Raw genomic sequence first — 10,384 nt, forward strand, 5'->3', positions numbered from 1 at the left:
GCGGGAACTGGTCCTGTGTGACGCCCGGCCGGGTAGGCGGGACCTGCGCCTGTGTGACGTTGGGCCGGGGAGGCGGGACCTGTCCTGTGTGACGTTGGGCCGGGGAGGCGGTACCTGCTCCTGTGTGACGTTGGGCCGGGGAGGCGGGACCTAGTCTGTGACGTGAGGCCGGGGAGGGGGACCTGCTCCTGTGTGACGTTGGGCCAGGGAGGCGCGACCTGCTCCTGTCTGACGTCACGCCGAGACCTGGTCCCATTGGCCGCTGGCGCTGCCCGTCAGTGGGGGAAGGGCAGGGGGCGGGACCAGGTTGCCCGTCACGTGAGGCGGTGCGTCACATGGGCCGGTGTGTCGACCAAAGGGACGAGGCCTCCGCTCAGCGCCCGGAGCTCAGGTGGGAACAGTTGCACCGCCGCTCGGCCCCACGTCCATTCCCCAACCTCTCCTCCCTTCGCGAGGGCGATCCTGCGGCCGGCGACTCGTGGAGTCGGAGCCCGAGTCGTGCGGGGAGGGGGAGATGTCAGTGAGTGATGGAAGGAAGTTTTTCCGGGCGCCCTCTGGTCCTCCGACTTTTGCGCCTCCTGGCGGCTGGAGGCCGCGATGCAACGTCTCTGGTCAGCCGGCCACAGCGCCTCCTGGCGGCTGGAGGCAGCGGTGCAGCGTCTCTGGTCAGCCGGCCACAGCGCCTCCTGGCGGCGGGAGGGTTGAGTTTAGTTTATTGTCACGTGTACCGAGGTACAGTGAGAAGATTTTTTTGTTGCGTACCAATCGGTCAGCGGAAAGACACAGCGGAAATTGGAGGAACAGCACCTCATATTCCGTCTGGGGACCTTGCGTCCTTATGGCATTAACATTGAATTCTCCCAATTTGGCTAGCCCTTGCTGTCTCCTCCCCTTCCTTAACCCTCTAGCTGTCTCCTCCCATCCGCCCGCCCTCGGGCTCCTCCTCCTCCTCCCCTTTTCCTTCTTTCTTTCCCCCCCCCCCCACCCCCCATCAGTCTGAAGAAGGGTTTTGGCCCGAAACGTCGCCTATTTCCTTCGCTCCATAGATGCTGCTGCACCCGCTGAGTTTCCCCAGCAATTGTGTGTACCAGCGGAAAGACAGCACTTGATTACAATCGATCCGTCCGCAGTGTACGGATACAGGATGAAGGGAATAACGTTGAGTGCAAGACTTGTGTGACTCCAACGCAGAGACAAGTTTTCTCCCTGTATAAGGTCATAAGTGATAGGGGCCAGACACGGAAATCACTATCAAAATATGGAGGGGACCGGAGGACGGGGGGACACAATTTCTTGGCGGCCGCGTGCGCATGCGCACACTCACACACGAGCGAGGCTTCGGAGGCTCAATGTAGTGCTAAATGCAACTCAACTCTGCCTGTCTCGCCGGGTTAACCTACAGCCCTGCCTGGACTGACGGGATACCAGTGCTGCTTCTCCGCGCTGGCTGTAAACCTGGGCCATAATTTCCCACAAGCCCAGGCAGGGCTGTAGGTTAACCTGGCGGAACAGGCAGAGTTGAGCTGGGTTTAGCGCTGCTTCTCTGCGCTGGCTGTGGACATGGGGGTACTGCTCCCGTCTGACTTCCGACCTCTCTGGCCACCCGTGGAGGGGGCACTCGGGTGGGTACGGGACAGCGCCGGAGAGCCGGGATCGATCCTGGCTGCGGATGAGGCGCAGGTCTGTGCCGAGAGTGTTTTGGCACGTCTCCCTCCAATCACCACACTCTATCCTCCGTCCTACCCCACCCACCCCACTCCTTCCTTCTCCAATGATCGCGCTCAATCATCATGTCCTGCCCCCATTGCCTGCTGACCGACGTCTCTCTCGTCCAATCGGTGCCCTCGATCAGCAGTTCCACCCCCATTGTCTCGTGGAAAGCGGAGATTTCACTGGGTTTTAAAATCCAGATGACAAAAACTTGGGGGTATCATCCCCCACCTCTCAAAACAGAGGGGGACGTGTCCATTGGGCCCATCAAGTTTACTCCGCCATTCAATCATGGCTGATCTATCTCCCTCCTAATCCCATTCTCCTGCCTTCTCCCCGTAACCCCTGACACCCGTATCTCAGTACATGGAACGGTAATGAGCCAATATTAGGAGAAGGGGAGGTGCAACGAGACCTGTGGGTCCTTGTACATCAGTCACAGAAAGTAAACAGGCAGATACAGCAGGCAGTGAAGCATGCTGGCCTTCATTGCGAGAGGATTTGAGTTTAGGAGCAAGGAGTTCCTACTGCAGTTGTGCAGGGCCCTGGTGAGACTGCACCTGGAGTATTGTGTGCCGTTTTGTTCTCCTAATTTGGACGTTCTTTTTATTGAGGGAGTGCAGCATAGGTTCACCAGTTTATTTCCCGGGATAGCGGGACTTATCATATGATGAAAGAATGGGTCAACTGGGCTTGTATTCGCTGGAATTTAGAAGGATGAGAGGAGGAACTTATCGAAACATATACAATTCTTAGAGGATTAGACAACCTAGATGCAGGAAAAAATTTCCCGACGTTGGGGGAGTCCAGAACTATGGGGCCACAGTTTAAGAATAAGGGGTAGGCCATTTAGGACTGAGATGAGGAAACCCCTTTTTTACACAGGGAGTTGTGAATCTGGAATTCTCTGCCACAGAAGGCAGTGGAAGTGGGGGTGAAGGGGAGGGGGTGTGTTGGGAGGAGGGGGTGAGGGGGCACGCACCGACCTGGGGACGCCGAGCATCTGGGCACTGCGCTGAGCCTCCCGCCCGCACGTGAGCCGCTCTGCACCGTGATGTTATCCGCACGCACAGCGTCCTGACGTCACCGCCCCTGCCATTGCGCAGGGTCACATGGGGGGGGCGGCGTGCATCATGGGAAGAAGGACACACAGTGCTGGAGTCACTCAGCGGGTCGGGCAACGTCTGTGGAGAAGACGGAAAGAGGGCGTTTTTAATGGTCACGACCCCTCTGCAGACCTGAAACATCCCCTATCGACGTTGACCAGAGATGCTGCCTGACCTGCTATGTTACTCCAGCACTCTGTGTCTTTTTGTGTATGAAGCAGTATCTGCAGTTCCTTGTGTCCGCCAAAGATAGGCACAAATTGCTGGGGAAAAAATATGGGCAACATTTCAGATGTGAGGACCCTTGGCTACTTGTCGATGTTTCCAATGTTGGGGGAGTCCAGAACCAGGGGGTCACAGTTCAAGATTACGGGGTGGGCCATTTAGGACTGAGATGAGGAAAAACCTTTTCACCCAGAGAGTTATGAATCTACGGAATTCTCTGCCACAGAATGCAGTGGAGGCCAATCCACTGGATGTTATCAAGAGAGAGTTAGATTTAGCTCTTGGTGCTAACGAAATCAAGGGATATGGAGAGAAAGCAGGAACGGGGTACTGATTCTGGATGATCAGTCATGATCACATTGAATGGCGGTGCTGGCTCGAAGGGCCAAACGGCCTACTCCTGCACCTGTTGTCTATGATTCTGTGAAACAGCACCTATCCACATTCCACACAGACGCTGCCCGACCCGCTGAGTGACTCCACCACTCTGTGACCTTCCCAAGCTGCATGCCGCCCCCCGCGTGACTCAGCGCTAATCACCGGCGGGGCGGTGCCGGCAGTCCCCTCGGATTGGGCGCCGGTCGTGCCCACCGTGCGTGTGGCAGATGTCACAGCACAGGGCGGGGTTACGTCACGGGGCAGGGAGGGGGTACTTCACGGCACAGGACGGGGGTACGTCATGGGGCAGGGCGGGGGTACATCACAGCACAGGGCGGGGGTACTTCACGGGTCAGGGCGGGGGTACATCACAGCACAGGGCGGGGGTACGTCACAGCACAGGGCGGGGGTACTTCACGGGGCAGGGCGGGGGTACATCACAGCACAGGGCGGGGGTACGTCACAGCACAGGGCGGGGGTACGTCACAGCACAGGGCGGGGGTACGTCACAGCACAGGGCGGGGGTACGTCACATGCACAGGGCGGGGGTACGTCATGGGGCAGGGCGGAGGTACATCACAGCACAGGGCGGGGGTACGTCACAGCACAGGGCGGGGGTAAGTCATGGGGCAGGGCGGGGGTAAGTCATGGGGCAGGGCGGGGGTACATCACAGCACAGGGCGGGGGTACGTCACAGCACAGGGCGGGGATACATCACGGGGCAGGGCGTCGGTACGTCACAGCACAGGGCGGGGGTACATCACAGCACAGGGCGGGGGTACGTCACATGCACAGGGCGGGGGTACATCACAGCAGAGGGCGGGGATACATCACGGGGCAGGGCGGGGGTACGTCACGGGACAGGGCGGGGGTACGTCACGGGGCAGGGCGGGGGTACGTCACGGGCAGGGCGGGGGTACGTCACGGGGCAGGGCGGGGGTACGTCACGGGGCAGGGCAGGGTACGTCACGGGGCAGGCGGGGGTACGCACGGGGCAGGGCGGGGGTACGTCACGGGGCAGGGCGGGGGTACGTCACGGGGCAGGGCGGGGGTACGTCACGGGGCAGGGCGGGGGTACGTCACGGGGCAGGGCAGGGGTACGTCACGGGGCAGGGCGGGGGTACGCCACGGGGCAGGGCGGGGGTACGTCACGGGGCAGGGCGGGGGTACGTCACGGGGCAGGGCGGGGGTACGTCACGGGGCAGGTACGTCACGGCACAGGGCGGCTGGCTCGACACGGTGCCCAGACACTCGGCGACACAGGTCAGTGCAGCCCCCCCCCTTCTCCCACTTGCCTCCTCCCCCCACTCTCACCCCCCTACCCCCCCCCCCCTTCAAGCACTTGTAATGTTCACGCGTTAGTAATGTCAAATTTGTCAGCTTGTTGACCCTCTGTGTTCCACACCTGCAGGGTTTAGGAGGGGTGCTGTGGAGACGGGGACGTGAGAGACGGGGACGTGAGTGGCCATTGAGGGCGGCCAGGGTGCCGGTTGAGCCCCCCCCCCCCCATATCTGCTGTGTGCGGGCTGAGCTTCGATGGAGGACCACATGACGGGGCACAACAAGGAGAAGCGTTATGAGTGCGACGTGTGTGGCAAGGCCTGGCAGTGCCCGAGCGATCTGGAGATCCACCGGCGGGTGCACACGGGCGAGAAGCCCTATGGCTGCTCCACCTGCGGCAAGAGCTTTGCCCGGTCGTCAGGGCTAAAGAGGCACCAGCCGGTGCACAGCAGTGAGCGGCCCTTCACCTGCTCCGACTGCGACAAAGGCTTCAAGTCGTCCAAGGACCTGAAAGCACACCGCCTCCTGCACACCGGGGAGCGGCCCTACGCCTGTGGCGACTGCGGCAAGGGCTTCACCCAGTCCAGCAACCTGCTGGAGCACCAGCGCACCCACACCGACGAGCGCCCCTTCACCTGCGCACAGTGCGGCAAGGGCTTCATCTGCTCCAGCAACCTGCTGTCCCACCTGCGCACCCACACCGGCGAGCGCCCCTTCACCTGCGCCCAGTGCGGCAAGGGCTTCACCCAGTCCAGTCACCTGCTGGGGCACCAGCGCACCCACACTGGTGAGCGCCCCTACACCTGCGCCCAGTGTGGCAAGGGCTTCACCCACTCCAGCAACCTGCTGGAGCACAAGCGCATTCACACCGGCGAGCGCCCCTACACCTGCGTCCAGTGCGGCAAGAGCTTCACCCGCTCCTACAACCTGCTGAAGCACCAGCGCACCCACACCGGCGTGCGCCCCTACACCTGCGCCCAGTGCGGCAAGGGCTTCACCCAGTCCAGCAACCTGCTAGAGCACCAGCATATCCACACCGACGAGCGCCCCTTCACCTGCGCCCAATGCGGCAAAGGCTTTGTCTGCTCCAGCAACCTGCTGAAGCACCAGCGCACCCACACTGGCGAGCGCCCCTTCACCTGCGCCCAGTGCGGCAAGTGCTTCACCCAGTCCAGTCAGCTGCTGGAGCACCAGTATACCCACACCGGCGAGCGTCCCTACACCTGCGCCCAGTGTGGCAAGGGCTTCACCCGCTGCGACAACCTGCTGGAGCACCAGCGCACTCACACTGGCGAGCACCCCTACATCTGCGCCCAGTGCGGCAAGGGCTTCACCCGCTCCGACACCCTGCTGTTGCACCAGCGCACCCACACCGGCAAGCACCCCTTCACCTGCGCTAAGTGCGGCAAGGGCTTCTCCCGCTCCAGCAAACTGCTGAAGCATCAGCACACCCACAACAGCGAGAGCCTCTTCACCTGCGCCCAATGTGGCAAGGGCTTCACCCGCTCCTCCTATCTGCTGTTCCACCAGCGGGTTCATGCCGGCGACCGTCCCGTCGCCAGACCGGTGTGTGGAGAGCGCTTTGCCATGGCCTCCCACCCCCTGTCTCACCAGCGCGTGCACACCAGTGGCCAGCCCTATGACTGTCTGTACTGCGGTGAGGAGTTTGACAGCTTGCGGGGGTTGCGGCAGCACCGGCGGACCCACGCCGGCAAGCAGCTGCTCCCACTGCGGCAAGCGTTTAAAGAGCGCACGGGGGCTGCGGGAGCACCAGCGGATACACACCAGAGAGAGACCCTTTGTGTGCGCTGAGTGTGGCAAGGGTCACACCCGCATGTCCAGCCTGTGGCAGCACCAGTGGATACACACCGGAGAGAGACCCTTTGTGTGCGCTGAGTGTGGCAAGGGTTTCACCCGCATGACAAGCCTGTGGCAGCACCGGCGTACCCACAGCGGTGAGCGTCCCTTCTCCTGCCCATCCTGTGGTAACGGCTTCACCCGCCTTGACCACCTGCTGGAGCACCGGCGAGTCCACACCGGCCAGCACCCCTTCAACTGCCCGCTCTGTGGCAAGGCCTTTGCCCGCTCCTCCAGCCTGCTGGCACACCGCCACGTGGATAGGTGCTGTTTAGGTAGACACAAAATGCTGGAACGAATGGGTAACGTTCCGGGTCGAGACCCTTCTTCAGTCTCGACCCGAAACGCCACCCATTCCTTCTCTCCAGAGATGCTGCCTGTCCCGCTGAGTTACTCCAGCATTTTGTGTCCTTTTTTGTAAACCAGCATCTGCAGTTCCTTGTTTTTAAACCATTCTGGTTAACCATCTCTGCACTTTCCCCAAAGCCTCCACATCAGTCCTGTAATGGAGTGACCAGAACTGTATTCAATACTCCAAATGCTACCTGACCAATGTCCCTTATAGCTGCACATATACATTCCTCTCTCCTTATCTCACACCTTTTATCTCCTTATTTTCTCTCGCCTTTGTCACTTATTCCACTCATCTGCCGATCACCCCCTCACCTGTAAACAGAGTGTTAGTCTGAAGAAGGGTCCCGACTTGAAATGTCACCTTTCCATGTTCTCCACAGATGCTGCCTGACCCGCTGAGTTACTCCAGCACTCTGTGAAACGTCACCTATCCATGTTCTCCACAGATGCTGCCTGACCCGCTGAGTTACTCCAGCACTTCGTGTTGGAGTCATAGAGTGATGCAGTGTGGAAACAGGTCCTTCGACCCAACTTGCCCACACCGACCAACATGTCCCAGTACACTAGTCCCACCTGCTTGCATTTGGTCCATATCCCTTCAAACTTTTCCTATCCATGTACCTGTCTAACAGTTTCTTAAACGTTGGGATAGTCAACTACCTCCTCTGGCAGCTTTATCCCGTATCCCTTGATTCCGTTAGCCCTAAGAGCTAAATCTAACTCACTCTTGAAAACATCCAGTGAATTGGCCTCCACTGTCTTCTGTGGCAGAGAATTCCACAGATTCACAACTTTGTGGGTGAAAAAGTGTTTTCCCCATCTCAGTCCTAAATAGCCTACCCCTTATTCTTAAACTGTGGCCCCTGGTTCTGGCCTCCCCCAACATCAAGCACATGTTTCCTACATCTAGCCTGTTCAATCCCGTAATAATGTTATATGTTTCTATAAGATCCCCTCTGATCCTACTAAATTCCAGTGAATACAAGCCCAGTCGACCAATTCTTTCATCATATGCCAGTCCTGCCATCCCGGGAATTAACCTGGTGAGCCTGTGCTGCACTCCCTCAATAGCAAGAATGTCCTTCTTCAAATTAGGACCAAAACTGCTCACAAAACTCCAGGTGTGGTCACACCAGGGCTCTGTACAACTGCAGTAGGGCCTCCTTGCTCCTAAACTCAACTCCTCTCGCCATGAAGGCCAACATGCCATTAGCTTTCTTCACTGCCTGCTATACCTACATGCTTACTTTCAGTGACTGAACTACAAGCACACCAACATCTCGTTGTACTTCCCCTTTTCCTAACTTGACACCATTCAGATAATAATCTGCCTTCCTGTTGTCATTAATGTACATCTGGGTCATTAATGTATATTGTAAATAGCTGCGGTACTAGCACCGAGCCTTGCGGTACCCCACTTGTCACAGCCTGCTATTCTGAAAGGGATCAGTTAATCCCTACTCTTTATTTCCTGTCTGCCAACCAATTTTCTTCCCATGTCAGTACCCTACCCCAATTCCATTTGCTCTAATTTTACCCACTAATCTCTTATGTGGGACCTTTCAAAGGCTTTCTGAAAGTCCAGGTACACCTCATCCACTGGCTCTCCCTTGTCCATTTTCCTAGTTACATCCTCAAAAATTCCAGAAGATTAGTCAAGCATTTCCCCTTTGTAAATCCATGCTGACTATGACCGATCCTGTTACTGCTATCCAAATGTGCCACTATTTCATCTTTTATAATTGACTCCAGCAACTTCCCCACCACTAATGTCAGGCTAACTGGTCTATAATTCCCTGTTTTCTCTCTCCCTCCTTTCTTAAAAAGTGGGATAACATTAGCTACCCACCAATCCACAGGAACTAATCCTGAGTCTATAGAACATTGGAAAATTATCACCAATGCATCCACGATTTCTAGAGCCACTTCCTTCTGTACCCTGGGATGCAGACCATCAGGCCCTGGGGATTTATCAGCCTTCAGTCCCATCAGTCTATCCAACACCATTTCCTGCCTAATGTGGATTTCCTTCAGTTCCTCCGTCAACCTAGGTCCTCTGGCCCCTAATACATCTGGGAGATTGTTTGTGTCTTCCTTAGTGAAGACAGATCCAAACTTGTCTGCCAGGCATCTAGATAGAAGTGAGGCATCTAGATAGTTCCAAGGTACAGGCAAAAAGATAGGTTGGACTATGGAATCCAACAAACAACTTCCACACAGAACACAGTGAACTCGCTGTTGTAAGAAAAACAAGCTTCCTTATCTGATTAGAATGTTGGCTTTGCTCCGCATGCACAAGGCGGTATCTCTTTGCTTGCTCAAGGACAGGCTCCAACCAGAATTATAATCGGACATATGTGGCTCCATTTTTGTGACTGATTAATGAGAAAAAGTATTTAAATCCTTTCTTACTATAAGTGTTGACCATAAAGATCAACAAGGAGGGAACTGGAAGAAAAATTAATATCCTTCCTTATTTAATTTTGATGGAATTGAACAAGGTAAAGAAGGGTGTTTTGGATGTGACAATTGGCATCTCTCACTTGATTAGGTGCAGAAGAGGTACGTGGGAATCAGCAAAGTAAGATTAGACGTATTACCTCTTGTCTGGGAATGTGTTGAAGGGTGGATGGTAAATGTAAACATGAAATAGTAGAGGAGATAACAAAGCTTGTTTTCCCTTCTGTGAGGAGTTATATAGATCACCTGCGCCTCCTACCACTAGTAGCATACATACGTTGCAGTAAATAGGAGGCTAATGATTGGCTTGGAGAGGGGATGGTGGCGCAGTCCGCCTGAAAGATGAGATGGAATAATGTCAAGATTCCCTTGTATTGTGTTTAACTTGTATTAATCATCTATTGTTGAATAAGATTAACATAAGCGAATAGTGTGTTATTACTAATGGAATAATTGGTATGCATGTAGTTGATAGAATATTTTCATAGAATAGTCCCTAACAAAAGTAAACAAAAGTTGTTTACTGCACAGTATACTGTAACTGTCGGCTAATTCTGGCGTGAAGTCGGAGAACTGGTGAGCAGTTTTACTGCAGCCATCTCTCCATGATATTATGCATTAAAATCTTGAAGCAAATCTGCAAAGTCTCCGCTTTTCATTTTCCATTAATTTACCTTTAAATTAATTTCTTCCACATCCAAGCTGCTGAATATCATGCATCTAAACTGAAATGTAAGTTCAGCTTTAAGAACCTCAAGGTAATTAGTTCAGACCAAAGTTGGACCCTTGAAGAACGAAAAAGGTGAATTTATTAAGGGGAACAAGGAAATGGCAGATGAGTTGAACAGGTACTTTGGATCTGTCTCCACTAAGGAGGACACAAACAATCTTCCTGATATATTAGTGGCCAGAGGATCTGGGGTGACAGAGGAACTGAAGGAAATCCACATTAGGCAGGAAATTGTGTTGGATAGACTGATGGGACTGAAGGCTGATAAATCCCCAGGGCCTGA

The sequence above is a fragment of the Amblyraja radiata genome, chromosome 12 (assembly GCF_010909765.2).
Source record: "Amblyraja radiata isolate CabotCenter1 chromosome 12, sAmbRad1.1.pri, whole genome shotgun sequence".
Classification (NCBI taxonomy): domain Eukaryota; kingdom Metazoa; phylum Chordata; class Chondrichthyes; order Rajiformes; family Rajidae; genus Amblyraja; species Amblyraja radiata.